This window comes from Eschrichtius robustus, chromosome 11 (genome assembly GCF_028021215.1).
Source record: "Eschrichtius robustus isolate mEscRob2 chromosome 11, mEscRob2.pri, whole genome shotgun sequence".
NCBI lineage: Eukaryota > Metazoa > Chordata > Mammalia > Artiodactyla > Eschrichtiidae > Eschrichtius > Eschrichtius robustus.
This window is the reverse complement of record NC_090834.1, coordinates 21,750,044-21,773,688: the sequence shown is the minus strand read 5'-3', so window position 1 is coordinate 21,773,688 and position 23,645 is coordinate 21,750,044.

Here is a 23,645-nt window from a genome sequence, read left to right as displayed (position 1 = left end):
TTGCTCTCAGACAGAATAAGCCCACCACCTCCTGTTGGCCCCTGCCTCCCACCCCTTGATCTCTAAGGAGAGATGGTTCAACTCATATTTGGGATAGAGAGATTTTGTGATGCAAATCAGGCCTAGGCAGATTGCAAGTTTAAGAATGAATTACTGTCAGCTATAAGGGGCTCAAGGGATAGAGGGAATCCTGGCCAAGGAGAGGGATGCAGACTTGCTCTCCTATGCAGTTAATCATCTGTCAGTGCAAAGGGATGGCCGCTGGGAGGGTCAGGTGGGACTCTGCAGCTTGCTCATCTCTGCTTTCCAACTGGGCCACACGATCAGAACAGTTTGACCAAGACCTCCCCCTGGTCTGCACCTTGGGGGACAGGGAAAAAGCAGATTGTCATCTGCCAGGTGGGACTGTGGGGACTGCCCGTCCAGGGCCAGCAGGCCCTGTCCCGGGCACAGGTACTCTGGCCTTGACTCTCCCCATGGTTTCTACCTGCAGAAGCTGAGTGAATGCCAGCACCCAACCACATTCTCCAGACTGTTCAATAGTGACAATTGCTGCTATTGTGTCCTGTGCCTTGTTAACCTATACACACAGTCTTATTTAATACTGCCTGCAGCCTTTTCAGGCTGGGCACCATGCTTATCCCATTTTGCAGATGAGGAAAGTAAGGCTCAGAGAGACTCAGTGACTTGCCCAAGGTCACACAGTTGTTGAGTGACAGACACAGGATTTGAGCTCAGGCCTGTCTGATTTAGAAGCCACTATCTGGAACCACCAGACTGCTGCCTCTCCCCAGAAACTGAAGGAAGCCTCATGAGATAAAGTCTTTTTTGAAATGAGAACAAGAAAAATTTATTCTCTGAATACATGGTAGATTGTCTGTACTTCAGTGAAGGTAACTCTAAAAATAACTGGAAGACAAATGTATGGCTCCACTGTAACAGCAACCAGCCATGTTTTTCCAACATATTCTGAGTTTGATTTCCCTACACCCATTCTCAACCTCTTGGCTTCCTACACCTTCCCAATCCTGTGTGTGTGTTTGCTTGTTTTTATTATGGTGGGTGTTTTCTGCAAATCTTTTGTAGAATGAGATGGGAAATAGAAAAATGGAAAGAAGTTCAGGTGGATGCACAGATAGATGGGAGACGGATGGCTGGACCGATAGATGGGTGGATGGATGTACACAGATAGATAGATGAAGAGATGGACAGACAAATAACAAACATGTGGACAGATAGACAGATGGACAAGCAGATGGATAATTGGGTGGACAGATAAACAAATAGACAGATGGACAGACAGGGAAATAGACAGAACTGCCCTGACCCATGTATAGACTGACTCTGATTGACACCCACACCAGCTGCCTGGGCTCTCTGAGAATGACAGCTGACCACAAGGAACATCACCCTGAGGGCAGAGAGGCCTGGGAGGTCCTCCGGAGTCATGTCAATTTGGCACCTGTCACTAAGAGTTGACTCTCTTATACCTGGTCGGTAAGGAGGGTTAGGAATGGCTTAATACAAACCCAGGATCACTGTTCCATCCATCTCCTCTGTCAGGCCTTGCTCTGCTGCCCTGGTTTTTGTCTCCCCCATTCTTCATACACCAAGGGGACCCATGTGGCCAACATGATCTCATCTGGTTTTTATCTTTTATGCATGGATTTTTGCATTCCTTCCCCACCTGCCACCCCCAGCCAGATTGCAGGTACCCTGAAGGCAAGAAATATGTCTCTTACCTCTGTTCATCCAGCACTTACCTCAATGCACTTCAATGCCAAGATGGAAAATTATCTCATGGATCACATCATAAGTAAGTACAAATCACCAGCTTCTATACTTAGGGAAGCTTCTTCAGCCTCTTCAAGCATGGTCACAAGTACATGCAGTGCTCAGCAGTACCCTCAAATAGCACCCACAGTTTATGAAAATATCCCAGCATCCCCACAATGGCTCTTTACTGAGTGTTCACTAAACACATGATATAATAACAATTAATAACTATAGAATGCTTAGTACTGATGTAAGCACTTTACACTGAATGACTCAATCTTCTTCAGTAATGGGGCTTAGAGCCACATTTTCCAGATGAGAAGACTTAACGCTAGGAAAGGTTAAATAACCTGCCGGAACCACTTTAGGTGGGAGCAGTGGAGTGAGCCCGCGTGACCTCTGTGCAGTCATTAGAGAGTGTTAGTGGGCACCTTCTGACAAGTCCTGACCGCACAGCCCTCTTCTCTGGTCAGACGAGCACTGCTGAAGTCCAGCACAGAGACAAAAGCTGGCAATGGCTCGTGGGGGCATCTCCCAACCGGTTAATAAATAACCTGTCACTCCTGCTCAGCACCCAGAGCCAAAGGAGGGAGGACACCTGACTGAAAAGTTAAGGCTGGGTTTGTGGTAGCCATTCAATGCTTTTCGTGACTTTGCCCAAGTCACTTAACCTCTGTGAGCTTCAGTTTCCTCATCTGTCAGTGGGAATAGTAACACTGACCCGGGATACTGCACAGGGCTGTTATGAGAATCCGGTGAATGACACTGCCTTGTAGAGGGGGAAGGGGGCTCTGCTCAGCTCTGCCAAAGCGCTTGGCAGTATTTCTGAATCAAGGCCCCTTGGAAAACATGATCTAATTGGATGATTCCAACGGGCTTCTCAAATGCATTATAGATTATTGCTGGGAAATACCAGGCGGTGTCTGAGAGTTCAAACATCCCCAGAGGTTACCCTCAAGGCTGGTGAGTAAACCACTGTTATATCACTTTGGGCTTCTGGCCATTTGGCTGCAGTGCTAGAAGTGCTTCAGGCTTGCTCTGTTCGGACTTTGTTTGACCATAATCGTATTAAATATTAAATCATCTAGTGGCACTGGCATAGAAAAGCACTATGTCAGGCGTCAGCTATTCTGTCTTTTGTTACTATCCATAACAATTTCCTAAGCATTTAGAATGCTCCAACTTCAAGGCTTAAAAATAAATTATATCTAGCCTAAAGGAATTTTGTCCCAGTTTCACTGGAAATTAAAACTCAGCCCCCGGACACTGACACTGTGTTTCTTCATGATCTTGAGAAGCAGACGCCTCCATGACAAATGCAGGCCCTCTGCCCTCGAGGGAAACGGTGGATCTTCAGGGCTGGGACTCAGGGCCCCAGCACACCGGCCCCGCAACACCTCCCTGTCCCATTCATCACAACAGTAACTCCGGGCCCTGTCTCCTCTCCTGAGGCCCTCAGTCTACCCTCTCTGGCAGCTGATGGCACTACCTTCTACTTCAACTAGAGCTGTGCTTTTCAGATCGTGGGTCATCATTGTAACCAAGAAATACAACTCAGCCTCACCAGTAGAAGGACAAGCTGACATGAGCCTTCTCCTGGTAAGAAAAAGAAGTACTCAAATCACCCCGTGGGGCAATCCTGCAAAAAGGTTTCACCAGCTCAAATCACGAGGAAGCAATCAGACAAACCTAGAATGTGGAACATTCTAGGAGACAATTGGCTTGGCATCTACACAAGTATCAGTGTCATTTTTTTCAAAAAAGGTGGGAGACTATTTTAGATTAAAGGAAGCTAAAGAGAGAGACATAACTAAATGCAATGTGTGGACAAACCTCGACTGGATTCTGGTCCCCTAAAATTGCTCTTAAAATTCTCGAGGAAAATTAGTGAAGTTTGAATATCAGATGATATTTTTGGATGAAAGTTAGTTTCCTGGGTGGCATAATGGTAATGTAGTTCTGTTGGAGAATGTCCTTACTCTGAGGAGATGCATTCAGAGGTGAAGAGATAACAGTGTCGGCAACTTTCAAAAATGTATACAGTCAATCCTCATTATTCGCAGATTCAGTATTTGCCTACTTGCTAAAATTTATTTGTAACTCCAAAGTCAACACTTCTGGTGCTTTCATGGCTACTTACAGACATATGCGAAGTGCTGAAAAATTTGAATCACTCTGCATGCACATCCCCAGCTGAGGTCAAACAAGGCAACACCCTGGCTTCTTATTTCGTTATTTCAGATTGTAAACAAGTGTCCCTTTCATGGTCTATTTACTGCTACTTTTTTCACATTTTTGGAAATTTTGCTTTTTAAAATGGCCCCAAGCACAGTGCTATCTATTGCTCCTAAGTGCAAGAAGGCTGTGATATGCCTTACAGAGAAAATACATGTGTTGGATAAGCTTTGTTCAGGCATAAGTTACAGTGCTGTTGGCTGTGAGTTCAATGTTAATAAATCAACAACATATAGTAAATATGGTATCTTTAGACAGAAACATGCATAAAGCAAGGTTAATGAAAATGTGATCAAAAGCTCACAGGAACCTAACCCTGTATTTCCCCTAGAAACAATGGTTTAGCATTTGTTAATCCAGTGTTCGCTGCAACTTTATAGCATATAACTACTGTGGTTAATGGGAATGGATGATGTGTGTGTGTACATATATGTGTGTTTTATATTCACACACAGAGTGTGCACTAATGCAGTAAAATGTTAACAACTGATGAATCTAGATGAAGAGTACGGTCCTTTATTTTTCTGTGGATTTAACTTTTTCAAAAAACGTTGGAAAAGAACATATATACACAAACTGTGGCTGGTGGCATGTTAATGGTGAGATCAACTTAGAGAAGCCAGTCAGCGTCTTTTTAATGAAAGAAAATGGAGTGGAGTGGAGTGGAGTGGAGTAGGTTGGATTAGAAAAGAAAATATCATTGCTTCACGTGCATATTTCGTGAAACTTGTTTTCAGAGAGGTGTGATGTGTGTTTGTTGGGTTGTAAAGTAAAATGTCTGTCTTATTATGAGTTATGGTTCAAAAACATTTGCAACTCATGATCCTATAGAACCAAAGACATCCATTGGCACCCCTCTTTCACCTTCCCTTCTGTTCAGTGCTTGTGTGTCAGGGTCCAGCTCCGTCTCTAGAGGGAGTACTTTTCCTTCCCAGGCTGGCCCCCTGCAGGCTATGGGTCCTTCCCCTCTGCTCTCACTCCATCCGTTATCCTCTGCTTCTCCATCGCTCCACCCCTTCCCACATGCTCCTTCTAGACCATCTAGAATCAGGCGGTAATCTCCCCATCATCATACCCTAGACCCTGATACTTTTCACTCTATGCTTCTGCTAAGGCACAACTCCTCTATTACCAAGCCCTTGAACTTGCTTCTGATCCGTGTACCATGGGGTTGGTTGTGGAGTCTATGAGAGCAGAGGGGAAGCACGTGGAGGAGGGGGATGGCAGGGAATGCTTCCAGGGGGAGGTGCTAGCTCAGACATTAGCATTTTCTTTTACTAAGTGACTAGCAGGGTTCTGTATGGAAAATAAAGCATTTAGTCATGTCCAGGAGAATAGACAGGAATCAGCATAGTAAAAAGTTTCAAGGACAAGGGCATTCAAGGTAGCAGGGACAACTAGACTAGAGGCAAGATGGAAGGAAGCAGCAGCAAGAAGTGAGTGGAAAAAGTGGAATAATCCAAGAATCAGAAATGTGTGTCACAGAGAGCAACTCAAAAGGATACTGTATCTTCCTCCTTGTTACAGAAGCCATGGGTTCGTAGGACAGAAATCACAGGCTGAGTGGTTTCTGTGCTCATGGCTCTGAGGAAATAGAAAGTGTCTTGCTAATTAAGGAATATTTTCTTTCTCATTTAGGCTTGAGATGATACTAGCCAGCTTCCCTGAAAAGTGCCCATTCTTGAGATAGGTGTTTTCATTAATTATTTGGCTCAAAAAAAACAAAAACAAAAAGTGAGCCTACAGCTACAAGGAAAATTGGACAAAATGAATGCATCCAGGAACCCCAGTTTCCCTGGAACTCCTGTCAACAGAGTCCTCCATCCTTCAGCAGAGGCCCAGGACGCTCTTCTAGTCTAAATGACTCAGTGGGAGAGACAGGTGGAGAGGAGGGGAGTGAGGTCCTCCCTGTTGGAAAAACTGAGGACTTCAGGGGTGGGTGGAGCTTCTCAGGGAAACAGCTTGAGGAAGGAAACACAGGGGCAGGGGTGGGGGAGGACCTGACATGGCCCCTGAGAAAGGCTGAATTCTTCCTGCTGTCCCTTTGAGACCCAAGGAAAGTCCAAGGTGTAAAAACCAGATCATTACTTCTTCCCCCTCTGTGCTAGGATGCCTTCTGTTTTGTCCCAGCTCCTCGAGAAAAACTCCTGTATATATTGATACTAACAGAGGTAGTCTTGGGGCAGAGAAAGGACAAGTTGTCAATGGGAAGTGGAGGGATTGTGGCCTGGGAGAGAAACTGTGCTGAGTGGTGGCATCAGGAGGGGAGGGGGCACGTGCAGCTGGCAGCAAGAGACAGTCTCCCCTGAGGACACCCCTAGGGGGACACCATGCTGCTACCCTTGTATTTCAGAGACAGTCTCTCTCTAAAAGGGTAAAGTTTTAGCAGCAATATCTGGGTTTCAAAACCATGAATTCTGAGGCAGGACTTGGGGAAAGAGAAGGATAATGAAGGTGATATGGACCTGCAAGGTGCTGGGACTTTCTAACTTGGGGCAATTTTCTTGGCTGGTCTTCAGAATTGTGAAGGGGAGTCTTTTAAAATACACCATTCTGGAAATTCCCTGGCAGTCCAGTGGTTAGGACTCGGCGCTTTCATGTCCGGGACCTGGGTTCGATCCCTGGTTGGGGAACTAAGATCCCACAAGCCATGTGGCATGGCCAAAAAAAAAAAAAAAAAAACCACACCACCACACCATTCAGTTCCTTTCCAGACTTGCCAAATTAGAATCCCCAGGTATTCAATTACATACTTTATCTCCACTGTTAGGTTGTGAGCCTATTCAGAGAGGGCACTCTGCCAGATGGGTCGGTTGGTTACGAGAAACAGCTGGCTCAAGTAGAGAGGGATCATGCAGGCTCCAGACAGCTGTGCTCTCCTTCACCTAATCTGAGCCATAAGATCTCTGCTGCTGCTTCCTTCTACAGGTTGGCCCTCCCCCTTTCCCAACTCTACTTTTCTTTTTGTTGTTGTTGTTATTTCTAAGGTATACATTTTAAAGTAATAACTAGAATTATGACGTATAACATTATACCAGAATATATAAGATTTTTAGAAATTTCATGTAATGTTTGAAGCATCTATATTAACATATTTCCATAAAAATAACCCAAAGAAAGTTTAGTATTAGTTCTTTTTTGTTTGTTTGTTTGTTTGTTTATACTGCAGGTTCTTATTAGTCATCAATTTTATACACATCAGTGTATACATGTCAATGCCAAACGCCCAATTAAGCACACCACCATCCCCACCCCCCCGTGGTTTTCCCCCCATGGTGTCCATACATTTGTTCTCTACATCTGTGTCTCAACTTCTGCCCTGCAAACTGGTTCATCTGTACCATTTTTCTAGGTTCCACATACATGCATTAATATACAATATTTGTTTTTCTCTTTCTGACTTACTTCACTCTGTAGGACAGTCTGTACATCCATCCACGTCTCAACAAATGACTCAATTTCATTCCTTTTTATGGCTGAGTAATATTCCATTGTATATATGTACCACATCTTCTTTATCCTTTCGTCAGTCGATGGGCATTTAGGTTGCTTCCATGACCTGGCTATTGTAAATAGTGCTGCAGTGAACATTGGGGTGCATGTGTCTTTTTGAATTATGGTTTTCTCTGGGTATATGCCCAGTAGTGGGATTGCTGGATCATATGGTAATTCTATTTTTAGTTTTTTAAGGAACATCCATACTGTTCTCCAAAGTGGCTCTATCAATTTACATTCCCACCAACAGTGCAAGAGGGTTCCCTTTTCTCCACACGCTCTCCAGCATTTGTTGTTTGTAGATTTTCTGATGATGCCCATTCTAACTGGTGTGAGGTGATACCTCATTATAGTTTTGATTTGCATTTCTCTAATAATTAGTGATGTTGAGCAGTTTTTCATGTGCTTCTTGGCCATCTGTATTTCTTCTTTGGAGAAGTGTCTATTTAGGTCTTCTTCCCATTTTTGGATTGGGTTGTTTGTTTCTTTAATATTGAGCTGCATGAGCTGTTTATATATTTTGGAGATTAATCCTTTGTCCATTGATTCATTTGCAAATATTTTCTCCCATTCTGAGGGTTATCTTTTCATCATGTTTATGGTTTCCTTTCCTGTACAAAAGCTTTGAAGTTTCTTTAGGTCGCATTTGTTTATTTTTGTTTTTATTTCCATTACTCTAGGAGGTGGATCAAAAAAGATCTTGCTGTGATTTCTGTCAAAGAGTGTTCTTCCTATGTTTTCCTCTGAGTTTTATAGTGTCCAGTCTTACATTTAGGTCTCTAATCCATTTTGAGTTTATTTTTGTGTATGGTGTTAGGGAGTATTCTAATTTCATTCTTTTACATGTAGCTGTCCAGTTTTCCCAGAACCACTTATTGAAGAGACTGTCTTTTCTCCATTGTATATCTTTGCCTCTTTTGTCATAGATTAGTTGACCATAGGTGCATTGGTTTATCTCTGGGTTTTCTATCTTGTTCCATTGATCTATGTTTCTGTTTTTGTGCCAGTACCATATTGTCTTGATTACTGTAGCCTTGTAATATAGTCTGAGGTCAGGGAGTCTGATTCCTCCAGCTCCATTTTTTTCCCTCTAGACTGCTTTGGCTATTCGGGGTCTTTTGTGTCTCCATACGAATTTTAGGATGATTTGTTCTAGTTCCGTAAAAAATGATATTGGTAATTTGATAAGGATTGCGTTGAATCTGTAGATTGCTTTGGGTAGTATAGTCATTTTCACAATATTGATTCTTCCAATCCAAGAACATGGTATATCTCTCCATCAATTGGTATCATCTTTAATATCTTTCATCAGTGTCTTATAGTTTTCTGCATACAAGTCTTTTGTCTCCCTAGGTAGGTTTATTCCTAGGTATTTTATTTTTTTTGTTGCAGTGGTAAATGGGAGTGTTTCCTTAATTTCTCTTTCAGATTTTTCATCATTAGTGTATAGGAATGCAAGAGATTTCTGTGCATTAATTTTGTATCCTGCAAATTTACCAAATTCATTGATTAGCTCTAGTAGTTTTCTGGTGGCGTTTTTAGGATTCTCTATGTACAGTATCATGTCATCTGCAAACAGTGACAGTTTTACTTCTTCTTTTCCAATTTGTATTCTTTTATTTCTTTTTCTTCTCTGATTGCCATGGCTAGGACTTCCAGAACTATGTTGAATAATAGTGGTGAGAGTGGACATCCTTGTCTCATTCCTGATCTTAGAGGAAATGCTTTCAGTTTTTCACCGTTGAGAATGATGTTTGCTGTGGGTTTGTCATATATGGCCTTTACTATGTTGAGGTAGGTTCCCTCTATGCCTACTTTCTGGAGAGTTTTTATCATAAATAGGTGTTGAATTTTGTCAAAAGCTTTTCTGCGTCTATTGAGATGATCATATGGCTTTTATTCTTCAATTTGTTAATATGGTGTATCACATTGATTGATTTGCATATATTGAAGAATCCTTGCATCCCTGGGATAAATCCCACTTGATCGTGGTGTATGATCCTTTTAATGTGCTGTTGGATTCTGTTTGCTAGTATTTTGTTGAGGATTTTTGCATCTATATTCATCAGTGATATTGGTCTGTAATTTTCTTTGTTTGTAGTGTCTTTGTCTGGTTTTGGTATCAGGGTGATGGTGGCCTCATAGAATGAGTTTGGAAATGTTCCTTCCTCTGCAATTTTTTGGAAGAGTTTGAGAAGGATGGGTGTTAGCTCCTCTCTAAATGTTTGATAGAATTCACCTGTGAAGCCATCTGGTCCTGGACTTTTGTTTGTTGGAAGATTTTTAATCACAGTTTCAATTTCATTACTTGTGATTGGTCTGTTCATATTTTCTATTTCTTCCTGGTTCAGTCATGGAAGGTTATACCTTTCTAAGAATTTGCCCATTTCTTCCAGGTTTTCCATTTTATTGGCATAGGGTTTCTTGTAGTAGTCTCTTAGGATGCTTTGTATTTCTGCGGTGTCTGTTGTAACTTCTCCTTTTTCATTTCTAATTTTATTGATTAGAGTCCTCCCCCTCTTTTTCTTGATGAGTCTGGCTAATGGTTTATCAATGTTGTTGATCTTCTCAAAGAACCAGCTTTTAGTTTTATTGATCTTTGCTATTGTTTTCTTTGTTTCTATTTCACTTATGTCTGCTCTGATCTTTATGATTTCTTTCCTTCTGCTAACTTTGGGGGTTTTTCTGTTCTTCTTTCTCTAGTTCCTTTAGGTGTAAGTTTAGATTGTTTATTTGAGATTATTCTTCTTTCTTGAGGTAGGCTTGTATAGCTATAAACTTCCCTCTTAGAACTGCTTTTGCTGCATCCCATAGGTATTGGATCATCGTGTTTTCATTGTCATTTGTCTTTAGGTATTTTTTGATTTCCTCTTTGATTTCTTCAGTGATCTCTTGGTTATATAGTAACGTATTGTTTAGCCTCCATGTGTTTGTGTTTTTTACAATTTTTTCCCCGTAATTCATTTCTAATCTCATAACGTTGTGGTCAGAAAAGATGCTCGATATGATTTCAGTTTTCTTAAATTTACTGAGGCTTGATTTGTGACCCAAGATGTGATCTATCCTGGAGAATGTTCCATGAGCACTTGAGAAGAAAGTGTAATCTGCTGTTTTTGGATGGAATCTCCAATAAATGTCAATTAAATCTGTCTGGTCTATTGCCTCATTTAGAGCTTCTGTTTCCTTATTTATTTTCATTTTGGATGATCTGTCCATTGGTGTAAGTGAGGTGTTAAAGTCCCCCACTATTATTGTGTTACTGTCAATTTCCTCTTTTATAGCTGTTAGCAGTTGCCTTATGTATGGAGGTGCTCCTATGTTGGGTGCATATATATTTATAATTGTTATATCTTCTTCTTGGATTGATCCCTTGATCATTTTGTAGTGGCCTTCCTGGTCTCTTGTAACATTCTTTAATTTAAAGTCTATTTTATCTGATATGAGTATTGCTACTCCAGCTTTCTTTTGATTTCCATTTGCATGGAATATCTTTTTCCTTCCCCTCACCTTCAGTCTGTATGTGTCCCTAGGTCTGAAGTGGGTCTCTTGTAGACAGCATATATATGGGTCTTGTTTTTGTATCCATTCAGCAAGCCTGTGTCTTTTGGTTGGAGCATTTAATCCATTCACGTTTAAGGTTATTATCAATATGTATGTTCCTATGACCATTTTCTTAATTGTTTTGGTTTTTATTTATTTATTTATTTATTTATTTATTTATTTATTTATGGCTGTGTTGGGTCTTCATTTCCGTGCAAAGGCTTTCTCCAGTTGTGGCAAGCCGGGGCCACTCCTCATCACGGTGCGCGGGCCTCTCGCTATCGTGGCCTCTCTTGTTGTGGAGCACAGGTTCCAGACGTGCGGGCTCAGCAGTTGTGGCTCACGGGCCCAGTTGCTCTTCGGCATGTGGGATCTTCCCAGACCAGGGCTCGAACCCGTGTCCCCTGCATTGGCAGGCAGATTCTCAACCACTGCACCACCAGGGGCCCTGGGTTTGTTTTTGTAGGTCCTTTTCTTCTCTTGTGTTTCCCACTTCGAGAAGTTCCTTTAGCATTTGTTGTAGAGCTGGTTTGGTGGTGTTGAATTCTCTTAGCTTTTGTTTGTCTGTAAAGCTTTTGATTTCTCCATCGAATCTGAATGAGATCCTTGCCAGGTAGAGTAATCTTGGTTGTAGGTTCTTCCCTTTCATCACTTTAAATATATCATGCCACTCCCTTCTGGTTTGTGGAGTTTCTGCTGAGAAATCAGCTGTTAACCTTATGGGAGTTCCCTTGTATGTTATTTGTCGGTTTTCCCTTGCTGCTTTCAATAATTTTTCTTTGTCTTTAATTTTTGCCAATTTGATCCCTATGTGTCTCGGCATGTTTCTCCTTGCATTTATCCTGTATGGGACTTGCTACACTTCCTGGACTTGGGTGGCTATTTCCTTTCCCATGTTAGGGAAGTTTTCGACTATAATCTCTTCAAATATTTTCTCAGGTCCTTTCTTTCTCTCTTCTCCTTGTGGGACCCCTATAATGCAAATGTTGTTGCATTTAATGTTGTCCCAGAGGTCTCTTAGGCTGTCTTCATTTCTTTTCATTCTCTTTTCTTTATTCTGTTCCACAGCAGTGAATTCCACCATTCTGTCTTCCAGGTCACTTATCCGTTCTTCTGTCTCAGTTATTCTGCTATTGATTCCTTCTAGTGTAGTTTTCATTTCAGTTATTGTATTGTTCATCTCTGTTTGTTTGTCCTTTAATTCTTCTAGGTCTTTGTTAAACATTTCTTGCATCTTCTCAATCTTTGCCTCCATTCTTTTTCTGAGGTCCTGGATCATCTTCACTATCATTATTCTGAATTCTTTTTCTGGAAGGTTGCCTATCTCCACTTCATTTAGTTGTTTTTCTGGAGTTTTATCTTGTTCCTTCATCTGGTACATAGCCCTCTGCCTTTTCATCTTGTCTATCTTTCTGTGAATGTGGTTTTAGTTCCACAGGCTGCAGGATTGTAGTTCTTCTTGCTTCTGCTGTCTGCCCTCTGGTGGATGAGGCTATCTAAGAGGCTTTTGTAAGTTTCCTGATGGGAGGGGCTGGTGGTGGGTAGAGTTGACTGTTGCTCTGGTGGGCAGAGCTCAGTAAAACTTTAATCCACTTGACTGTTGATGGATGGGGCTGGGTTCCCTCCCTGTTGGTTGTTTGGCCTGAGGCAACCCAACACTGCAGCCTACCTGGGCTCTTTGGTGTGGCTAATGACAGACTCTGGGAGGGCTCACACCAAGGAGTACTTCCCAGAACTTCTGCTGCCAGTTTCCTTGTCCCCATGGTGAGCCACAGCCACCCCCCACCTCTGCAGGAGACCCTCCAACACTAGCAGGTAGGTCTGGTTCAGTCTCTCCTGGGGTCACTGCTCCTTCCCCTGGGTCCCGTTGTGCACACTACTTTGTGTGTGCCGTCCAAGAGTGGAGTCTCTGTTTCCGCCAGTGCTGTCAAAGTCCTGCAATCAATTCCTACTAGCCTTCAAAGTCTGATTCTCTAGGAATTCCTCCTCCCATTGCCAGACCCCCAGGTTGGGAAGCCTGACGTGGGGCTCAGAACCTTTACTCCAGTGGGTGGACTTCTGTGGTATAAGTGTTCTCCAGTCTGTGAGTCACCCATCCAACAGTTATGGGATTTGATTTTACTGTGATTGCGCCCCTCCTACCGTCTCATTGTGGCTTCTCCTTTGTCTTTGGATGTGGGGTATCTTTTTTGGTGAGTTCCAGTGTCTTCCTGTTGGTGATTGTCCAGCAGCTAGTTGTGATTCTGGTGTTCTTGCAAGGGGGAGTGAGAGCACGTCCTTCTACTCCACCATCTTGGTTCCTCCCCCCTCCCAACTCTACTTTTCAATGAAGACTTCTGTAGCTCTTACTGCTTATCCTGCAGCTGTCAGTTGGCAAAAAAAAAAAAAAAAGTCACTATTACTCCATATAACCTTTTCATTCAAGTGTTCATTGTCATCTATCCGTGGTTTCTGGGTGGGGGTAACATGTTTTGAGGGAGAGGATCATTGGTTTCTGTTCAGTTGATGAACTAGCTCTCCTGGGTCAAATACATTATGAATCAGAGGGGAGTAGGAAACAGGACCAAATGTGGCCACATAGGCCCATACCCTTCAGCAGTGGCCATCAGAGCTGGGAAGGCAACATAAAATATTTCCATGACAGTCCTACACAGATAATATAATATGAAAATGAGCAGAAAGTTGTGGTTTAGAAAAATTCAGGACCCTTAGAAAACTATGCTCTCTTCACATACTATTGAAATCTTGAAGAAGGATACAAACTATACTCTGAAGTGCTTTATGTGAAGTCAGACAGGAAGCTGGTAAAAGCATAGAAGAATGAGTTGGTTGCACAATAGCAGTCAGGCAAGCTGAGCTCCAGTACCAATTGTTTGCTGACTGGCTATGTGACCTTGGGCAGGTCCTTCTCCCTCTGTGGGTGTTGATTTCCCAACCTATAAAACAAAGAGGCTGAATGATAAGCTCTCTCCTTGTTCCAAGACTTAGTGTGTTTATGAATGTCCCTCATAGTGTGTTTATGAATGGCCCTCACTCTTGGTTATCTATAACTTATGGGCAATTTCATATAAACAGATTTCACAGTCCTAAGAATGACTGGAAACAAGCTATTCATAAGATGAACTGGGCCTGCCCAGGCAGGAGTTTGTTACATATCACCCTGAGTCCACTCAGCCTTATTTACGTGGATTCTATTGTGATGGCTCAGTATCCTTAGGACATTGGCCTCTGTCTTGTCCAACACAGTGTTTTTGCACAACTAAACCCGGGAAAACTCAGCAGTTGGCTGCTCCCAGGCCAAGGAGACACAAATGAGACCCTCCAGACAACTTCCCTACAGGGAGCAACTATTTGGTATTTGTAAATTAAAAATAGCTATTAGTGGTTTGCTAGAGTGGATTCCGAACAGCCTAAGTATGTGGTGCACAAGAAGCCAACGTATTCCAGATTGGTCAGGGTTCTCTGGCCTCTCAATAAGAGCCCTCATTTATTTAACATTCACTTTTTAAAAACTTGCAGTAATTCTGGGTACCCCACCAAGCACTGTGCCTGCCACCTCTCTGCAAGACATCTCTGCATTCCCTGCTGGTTCTCTTTCAGTCTCATTTGTCATCGACTGCCTACCACTTAAAATTCCTCTATGTTGCAGTCTCACACTAGTGTCCTATGAGACAGATTGAGCGATTGCATTTGGTCTGTATGGTACTGGCCAGCAGAGTTGCATTGCTGTTGTTGTTTTTAAGTTTTTAGTTAGCTGTGACATTTAAAATTTAGGAGACTCCACCAGGTTCTGGTTATCTATTGCTCCATAACAAACCACCCAACTTAGTGGCATAAAACACAACCACTGGTCATGATCATGCAAGTCAGGAATTTGCGCAGGGCACGGCTCAAGACGGGGGTGGGGGGTGGGGGCTGGGCTCTGAACCCTGATGTTTGAGACCTCAACAGGGAAAACTCAAACAGCTGGACTGACTTGAAGAGCTGAGGGGTGCTGCTCAAAGTAATCCTATCACCTGCATTCCTAGGATTAGTCTAGATGAGCCCCAGTTTATTTAAAATGTACCTATTGAAAGATAATATTCATTTAAGAAAAGATCCAAAATTGTGTGTCTTAAATGGGAAGGGGATACAATGGTGGCAACCATAAAAGATTGTAAATGATTTCATTCACCACCACCAAAAGGGGGCATAGGTGAAGACCCTTCTTTTCAGGGCTTTCTAGAGGCATATTGTAAAATTTACCTGAGAAATAGCCCAGACTGACTCCAAGCGCCTGGCCTACACATATGAAAAGGAAGACTTCTCAACATACTAAGTGTATTTCACACTTCTCCTGGGCCTGGTTCCCCAGCTCACCTCCTCCTGGTTGTTAATTATATTTTTATGCAAATTTTCTGGGTCCCTTGACCTTTTGTGACAGATGTTAAAGAATATTGCAAAAAAAAAAAAAAATGCAGAAAGTAATGCTGGTGTTTACTCAAAATCTTCATTCTCATCCTCAAGTATTAGGCCCCAAGCTATTTCATCAGTGCTTGTTGCTTTAATAAATATTTCACATTCCTCTTTTAAAGTGTCATAATCTTACAAGTTTGTTGTTTACTTCACATTTCATCCAATGAGACTTAGGAACCATAAGTTTGGGGTTGCATAATTATTAGTGGAGTCATAAGACTTTTATTTGCTTAAATGCAAAATGCTTTACATAGCTTCAGTGAGCTGAAATTGCTCTTGTAATACAGTACCAGATTAAACAATTCCCTCATAATTTTTATGCTTCCTCTTGATTTAAATTTCTTTTACTAAATGGACAGAAGTTGTCAGTGTTATTAAAAATGATTAAAAGTCTTCAGTAATCAGGGACCATAAAATTCCACTTGTGCATGCCTGTCCTGAGAGAACCTAAGGCCGTCTTCTCCTTGTCTGTTGCAGAGAAGGAGCAGGGTACTGCTTTCACACAGGCTCTGACATGAGACAGACCTGGGCTCAGATTCCTGCTGGAAATCGTTGGGAAAGTCTGGGTCTTAGTCTCACAGGAGTAAAAATTGGATGATGATGCCTACACCTCACAAAGCTATTGAGAGAACTGATGCCTCATATGGCTTAGTGGTTTTGTGCTTAAGCTGTGAAATTAGAAAGGCCTAGATTCAAATCCTGACACTAGGACTTCCGGGTTGGGGGACCTTGGGCAAGTCACACAAGCTCTCAGCCTTAAATTCATCTCTAAAATGGGCTAGTAATAGTGCTTACTTCATAGGGTTGTAAATGAGATGCAAATACATGTAAAATGCTTAAGCAATGCCAGGCACATGGGGGGCTTTATATATGTTACCAAACATAACTTGGGTCCACTCACCTGAGTGCAATAAAGACAATCTACTGACGCTGGGTTGTAGTGAAGGAAAGTACAGTGTTTATTGCAGGGCACCAAGCAAGGAGAATGAGCAGCTCATTTAGCACTCAAAAGACCCGAACTCCCCAATGGCTTTCAGCAAAGGGGTTTTAAAGGCAGTGTGAGGGAGGGAGCTGTAGGGTGCATGATCAGCTCATGCACAATTCCTGGATTGGTTGGATCCAGGTGAAGTTTCAAGCATCATCAATCTTCTGGTTTCAACCAGTCTAGGGTCTACATGCTTGCAGTCAGCAGTCTTCATCTGGTGGGGTTAGCTTCCTGTACAAACAACTTAGCGACGTGTGTCAGGCCTTTATCTATATCTTTCAGGGAACTGGGAGTTCAGTGGTTCTGCTGTGTGGTGGATTTATAAATTGTTACCAGTTTCCCAGCCCAACAGCTATTCTTTGTTTCTGTGTCTTCAATTTCCTAATCATTAACTCTTGAGCCAGCCTTTTGATACTCAGGGGAGGCCTGGGAGACTAAAGCAAAAGCCTTTACTTCAAAGGAAAGGGATACTGGGGTTTGTATACAATTTCATATACAGGAGCCCTTTTCCTCTCTCTTAGTTCATGTTCTTCTGGACCCACTCCCTGCATCTCAACTTTATCTTACTGCTGGTTTCCCAGGGCCTGGATTTCCAAGCGTTCTGTCCATGTGTCAGAACTAGAGTCCCAATATCTAACTTAGACACCAGGGTTACCACAGGCCCCAGGGCCCGATCCAAGTGGTAAAAGCTCCTTCCCAGCACACGGTGGGCACCAGGTCCTTGGAGGATCTGCTGTTACCAGGTAAGTTGCTGCCACATGGCCAGGAACTCAGGGGCTCTGAGGAAACAAGCAGCCTGTGTTTGGCAGCAGCCTCGGGTTCAGAGAGGGAAAGGCTGTGGCAGCCACAGAGGCCCCTCTCCCACCGTCCATGTGGTGCCATGGTCAAAGCAGGACCTGGGGAAGAAGCCAGAGGGGAGGTAAGCTCAGAGCACAGGGCCCTCCCCACCCTCTCCCACAGCTCTTTCTGGATGGCGTGCAGCCCCAGCACCCCCATTCCCCGCCTGCTGCACTCCTAGGCCTCACGGGGCACCCAGAGAACACGCTGCCATTGACTGAACATTTCTCAAGTGCTCCATCCCAGTTAAATCTTCACAATAGCACCAAGAGTTTGTTGTTATTATTCCTATTTTACAACTGAAGGAACCAAAGTCCAGAGACATGACCTGCCCAAAGTTACACAGCTGTTCAGTAAGTGAGCAGAATTGCAATCCAGGCCTGGGTGTCCCCAAGACTGGCTCTTCACCACCGAGAAACTCTTTCTCTCAAATTCAGGAATAAGGTCTCTTTGAAAACGGCAGGCTGCTACAGGAGAATTTTCTATTTTGATAGGAATTTGGTCATTGTAACCATTCCTAGAAGCTTCTTACAAACTGTGAGAAGGGAGCGGTCAGAGAAGAGGTGAGTGGAGACACCCACGTCTTTGGGAGGTGCGAGCAGCCTGGTGAGGGTCGGGTGAGAAGCACAGAGGGCAGAGGTGTGGCCATCAGAATCTGGGCGAGGCTGAACCAGAGCTCTGAGACAGGGCAGGAGCAGCGCAGAGCTGAGCATCTCAGGCGCCTCACAGGAGGAAGCCCAGATGCCTGGAGAGCATGTGAGCAGCCGAGAGCTGCAAGGCACCAAAGTGGCCCAGGGGCCTTCAGGGCTTGGTCTGGTGCTGTGTGTCCTCTCCCCCATTAGCTGGATGATGAGATCTTATAACTAGCAGGAGGAAGTCAAGTCATCAACTTGCAAGATTATCATTAATATGGAATGCCAGGAACTGTACTAGGCATATTTTATAAGTAATTTTTTTAACCCAGTGGCAGCTATCTTGGTGGCCATCAGTGTCCCAGTGGTATCTGAGGAAACAGGCTTAGAGAGCTGAGACACTTGTTATTAAGTAGCAGAGAACCGGCCTGCTTTCTGCTACACCACACGATATGGACAAAATACTTCTCATCTTCGGGCCTGAACATAACATTAAGGGCTCTGTTAGTTGTTGACATGTCACCAGTCTGAGTTCCACATCTCATAGGAAAAGAGTTTATTATCGCTGTAGGGAAACCGATTCCACCCTCCCCTTCTTTCTTTATAAAGCTCTCCCTGCTGCCTTTTCTGTGTGGCTCTGCGGTTCCACCCCCTTGGCTCCCCGGGCGGGCGGGCCAGGCCCCAGTCCCAGGCCCCAGTCCCAGGCCCCAGGCCCGTGCTTCATCTCCCTCCAAGCTCACCAGGCTTCAGTGGGCCAGCCTCTGTCAAGCCCAGCGGTTGATAGATTGGCCTTTTCGCTGGAGTTGTACCAAGAATTTCTCCATCCCTCCTTGCCAGAATGCATGTTTCCAATTATGTGAAACTCTCTGGGAGAAGTTCACTTCTTCTTGAATTAGTTAAATAAAACTGCCGTGTTTGGGAAGCACCTCAGTCGCTGCACGAGCGGGTCCCAGCAGAGGGGAGCAAGGGAGGCCAGGCCAGTGGCCTGCGCTGGATTTCCCCCAAGCCAGCAGCAGAGCGCATGCTGTAGGTTTCTATTTTTATGCCCAGTTTTCTCCTGTTAGCAAGATAGGCGTGTCTGCTGTGGAGAAATAGGTCTCTGTGGTCAGTGTCTCGGGCACGTGGCTGGAGGAGGGATGGTGGTGTGCCACCCCCGCCCCCAACACACACACACACACACACACACACATGCACACCTTTGCTTTTCTGAGGCAACCTGGAGTAGATTTCTGGACTGGTGGGGCAATGAGTGTAGACCTTAATGTCGAGTAGCCTGGTAAAGAGATTTTAAGTGGGGTGACCCTTTCCCTCCCCTTTCCCACCCAGAGACCTGGTCCTATGCTGCCCCCTGAGGACCGCCTGCTCCAGCCTCTGGTTGCATTTGCTCAAGAATCTGTCTCCTTCCTCCTTTTCTGTTGGCTGCCCCCTGCTTCTCCCACAGGCACACACATTCGCATTGAGATTTCCACAAACCCCAAAGCCAGAAGCATGGAAGTTCTCAGGGGGCCAAAGAGGGTGTCTGCCAGCCTTTGCCGTCCCACTGACTGAGTTCTTCCAGCCAGCAGCCTCATCCCCTCCAAGCACACTCCAGTTTCATGTTGGCCGAGGGCCAAAGTGCTAGTGACAAATCCAGAAGAGTTAATCCTGGATCACCCTCCCTCCCACTGATGGTTTCCACTGAGCAAATTTTTCATGCCATTGCCTAACAGACTCAAACTCCATCCCCCATGTACCCTCCCCCAGTCCAGGCCAGTTGCTGCTGAAATGGGGAACACCTACCATGTAAACACTCATCCAACAGGGAGAGGGCAGGGTGGTGGTCGGGAAAGGCTTCAGAAAGCCTCTGGTGCCTGCATTGCATCTTAAAAGATCTTCCAAAGTCTTCTTTTAAGACTTTAAGGTGCTTTTGAGGGAGCGTTTGTGGGGTGGGTGGAACAGTAAGGAAGAACTTTCTAGGCAGAGACGATGGTGGGTGAGAAGTCCTGGGTGGAGATGAAATCTCACAGCCTGATCCAGGAACAGTAGAATAGTGTGGTGTTCATCGTGGCCAAGTCGTAGGATGTGAGTTGGGTGCAGGTCAAATGTGAGGCAACGGAGGAATGCTGGGGCCCCTCATCAAGTTCCCTGTGTGCAATGGCAAGGATCTGGGGCTCGATCTTATAGACTAAAGGAGTCATTGAGGAATTTTAGTCAGGAGAGATTTGCATTTTCCAAAGATCTTTATGGGGAACGTATGGAGAGAAACTCAGAACCAAGGCAGAAGCAGTGTGGGTAGAAATGGGAAGACCAACCTAGAAGAGATATTTAATGTATAGAATGTACAGGACGTTGTAAATGACTGAAGTTTAGAGGTTGGCTACAGGGTAACACCCAAGTTTCTGGCTCAGGGACTGGGTGTTTAATGACCCCATTAATTCACTGAGATAGGAAATGCTAGAGGACGAGAAGATTTGGAAGAGCCCATGATGAATTCGGTTATGGACGTGTGGAGTTTGAGGTGCCTAGAGGACAGGCAAGTGGAAATGCCCAAATGGCAGTTGGCTTTCCAGTCTGGAGTTCAGAAGAAGCTTGTAGGCCACGTGGTGGTCCGTGTGTGGGCCCCTCGGTCCCAGAATTCTACCCTGGTCTTCTTTGTGTTCACGTCTAACTTATCTCACCCACCAACTCCAATGTGCCATAGTTCTCAGTCAGTTGGATTGGTTTTGGGACTCATGTGGACAATATGGTCTTTAATGCCTAGAAACCAAACTGGTGTGTAACTCTCCAACCCCCACCCACTTGCCCCATGTCAGTTATCTGCCATCTAACTGAAGGAAATTCCTATTAAACTTTGGAGTGTCTCCTCCAGTGAATGGTAGGATTTTATGCAGCCACAGCAAATCTGGGATGAGAGAGCTGTGGGGTTTTGATGGTGGTGGTGTTTTGGGAGAACTTTTTGGAACTTTGTGTGTTACACAATCTAAAGCAGAGAGAAAATTGTATGCAAAGCTCAGGAGACTAGAAAAAAAATTATCATATTCAGAGCTACAAATAGATACGTGTGGGGAGGTGAGACCAGAAGGATGGGTAGGAACCAGATCTTTCAGGGTCTTACAAATCATGTTAAAGAGCAGGGAGGTGACATAATCAAATTTAAACTTTAAAAAGATTGTTCTAACTGCAATAGTAAGGCATGTTTGCAGGGAGATGGGAGCAATCCTGGAAGAGAGGAAGAAGGCATTACGATAGTTCAGCTGAGAGATGATGATGGCCCGGTCTGTGGTGGGAGCAGTGAGGACAGAAACAATGGAGAGATTTGAGAGTTTTTCAGGAAGTGGGAGCTATAGTATTTGAATATTAAGCCCCCTAAAGCTCTAGGTCGTCACTGTCACCTGAGATCTCCACCTACTCTTACCTGGCAAGATGGCATCTGTGACTCTGAAGCATGGCCATATAAGGTGACCAGTGCCCAGACGTGGCTGTAGGATGAATGTAGCGGGGCAGTGGCTATCATCAAGCTACCCAAAGGAGACTCTTCCAGGACACAACAAAACAAACCTTTAGAGAACCCACCTATAATCCTCTATACTATGAATCTAGAAGATTGTTCTCTAGGTGGTGTCAGATGAAACAGAAGAAATGAAACACAAGGAGATTTCCATCTACTTGGAACAACAAATATAATCATAAATAGTGAAAATGATACAAGAAGTTATAAGGGGATGGAAACTAAAAAGAATGTTCAGAATGGAAAAGAGTTGATAAAAACAGCTCCCAATTATTGATAATATGCTATAGGCCAAGCATTTTCTCCTTTAAAAATTGGCACAATAACCTTATGAAAAAGATACTGTAATGCCCAGTTTACAGGTGAGGAAACTGAGACCCAAAGGTAAAATCTCCCAGTATACTGGATATGTATATATATTGCAGAATAACAGACTATTTCAAAACATCATGGATTAGAACAACAATAAACATTTACTATCTCTCACAGTTTTTGTGAGTCAGCTTATCTGGCACTTCTGGCTCAGAGTGTCTCATGAGGTTGCAGTCAAGATGTCAGTCAGGGCTACGGTCTGCTGGAGGCTTGGCTGGGCCTGGAGGATCCACTTCCAAAGTGGCTCACCCACAAGTTGGTGCTGCTCTTGATGGGAAGCCTCAGTTCCCTCCAGTGTAGACCTATTCACAGAGCTGCTTGTGTGTCCTCACATCATAGTGGCTGACTTCACCCAGAGTGAGCTACCCAAGAAGATAAGGCAGAAGTCACACACCATCGCTCATACAGCGTTACACTGGTCACACAGGTCAGCTCTGGGACTGGGAGGGGACTACACAAGGGCATAAACACCAAGGGTGACAGTCATTGTGGGCCATCTTAGAGACTGGGTAACATACTAGTAAGTGCTTCATTCAAGATGCAAGCTCGGGTCTGTGGAACACCTCCTTTCTCTCCCATGAACACAAAACAGTGTTCTGTGCTCAAATAAGCTTGGGAACCACTAGATTTAATAAAGTTACATGCTATATTTATCTCCTCAGAGCCATACACTGTGATTCTCCAAGAGTAGAGTAATAGGACCTTGAGACCAGTTTGGGAGGTAATGTCCCCCCTGTGCAGCTGGGAGCTCTTAACAGAAGATTTGTTTTCAGGTAGAAAGAGAAGAAGGTAATGATCATTTTACAGAGCAGGGCGGGAAGGGAAATCCAGAGGAGAATGGCAAGACACCAAGTCTTGAAAGTTGGGACAATCCACTTCATGCCAAACTGCTAGGGGGTTGATTCTCACTGTGTGTTTTAGTTTTGACCTTGGCTCTAGGGTACGTAGTTAAATTCAAATAGATAGTAGATGGCTTTATCGAGATACATGAGGGGAAAAAACATTTTTATTGTTCACTTTACTCTCTGATAGCAAAGTAAATCAATCTCTATAATGTGAGACCTGCGCTACACAAGTTGTAATCACACACTTTTGTATCTCAGTGTGATTCAGGGTAAATATTTTGGTCTCTAATGTCCCCAGTGTAGTGCTTTGACACCTGGCTACACAGTAGAATCACTGTGAGAATGAAGCTTTAAAAACACAGTCATACCTGGGCTCCACTCCAAATCAACTAAGTCAGAATTCTAGGATGTGATGCTTGGGGACCGATAGTTTTTAAAAGCTCCCCTGGCTGATTCTAGTGTGTGGCCAGAGTTGAAGACTGTCCTTCCTATTGCCCTTTCTCTCTTTATTTTCCTCTCTTTTACTTTCTCTGTCTCGTTTGCTCTATCTCCACACCTCACCCTCACAAAACACCCACTTGCAGCCTTAGAACTACCTTGAAACCACTGTTATCCCCTTCACAGAACCCAGACAGCACCTGCTGCGTGGTGGTGCTTGGGCCACATTTATTGATCTCAACTGAAGGCATTTCCCAAGGAGGCCATTGCCCCTGACATCTCTCTGGTCACACACTTTGAGACCCTGAGTGGAGAAAGGGCATGACTGGCCAGAGATTCTTCTTAGGGCTTTTAACATTTGAGTGCCACTGTGGATAAATTTCCCATGGTACTGGTCATTGACTACATGTTCTTAAGATTCAACACTCAACAAATCTTTTTGAGATTTTGAGACACAAAACTTCCTATCAGGTCATCTGAAGCCAGTGGAGACTCTCACTTGTAAAAACACCAGAGACGAGAATTTCAAAGATGGCAACACAAGTCTC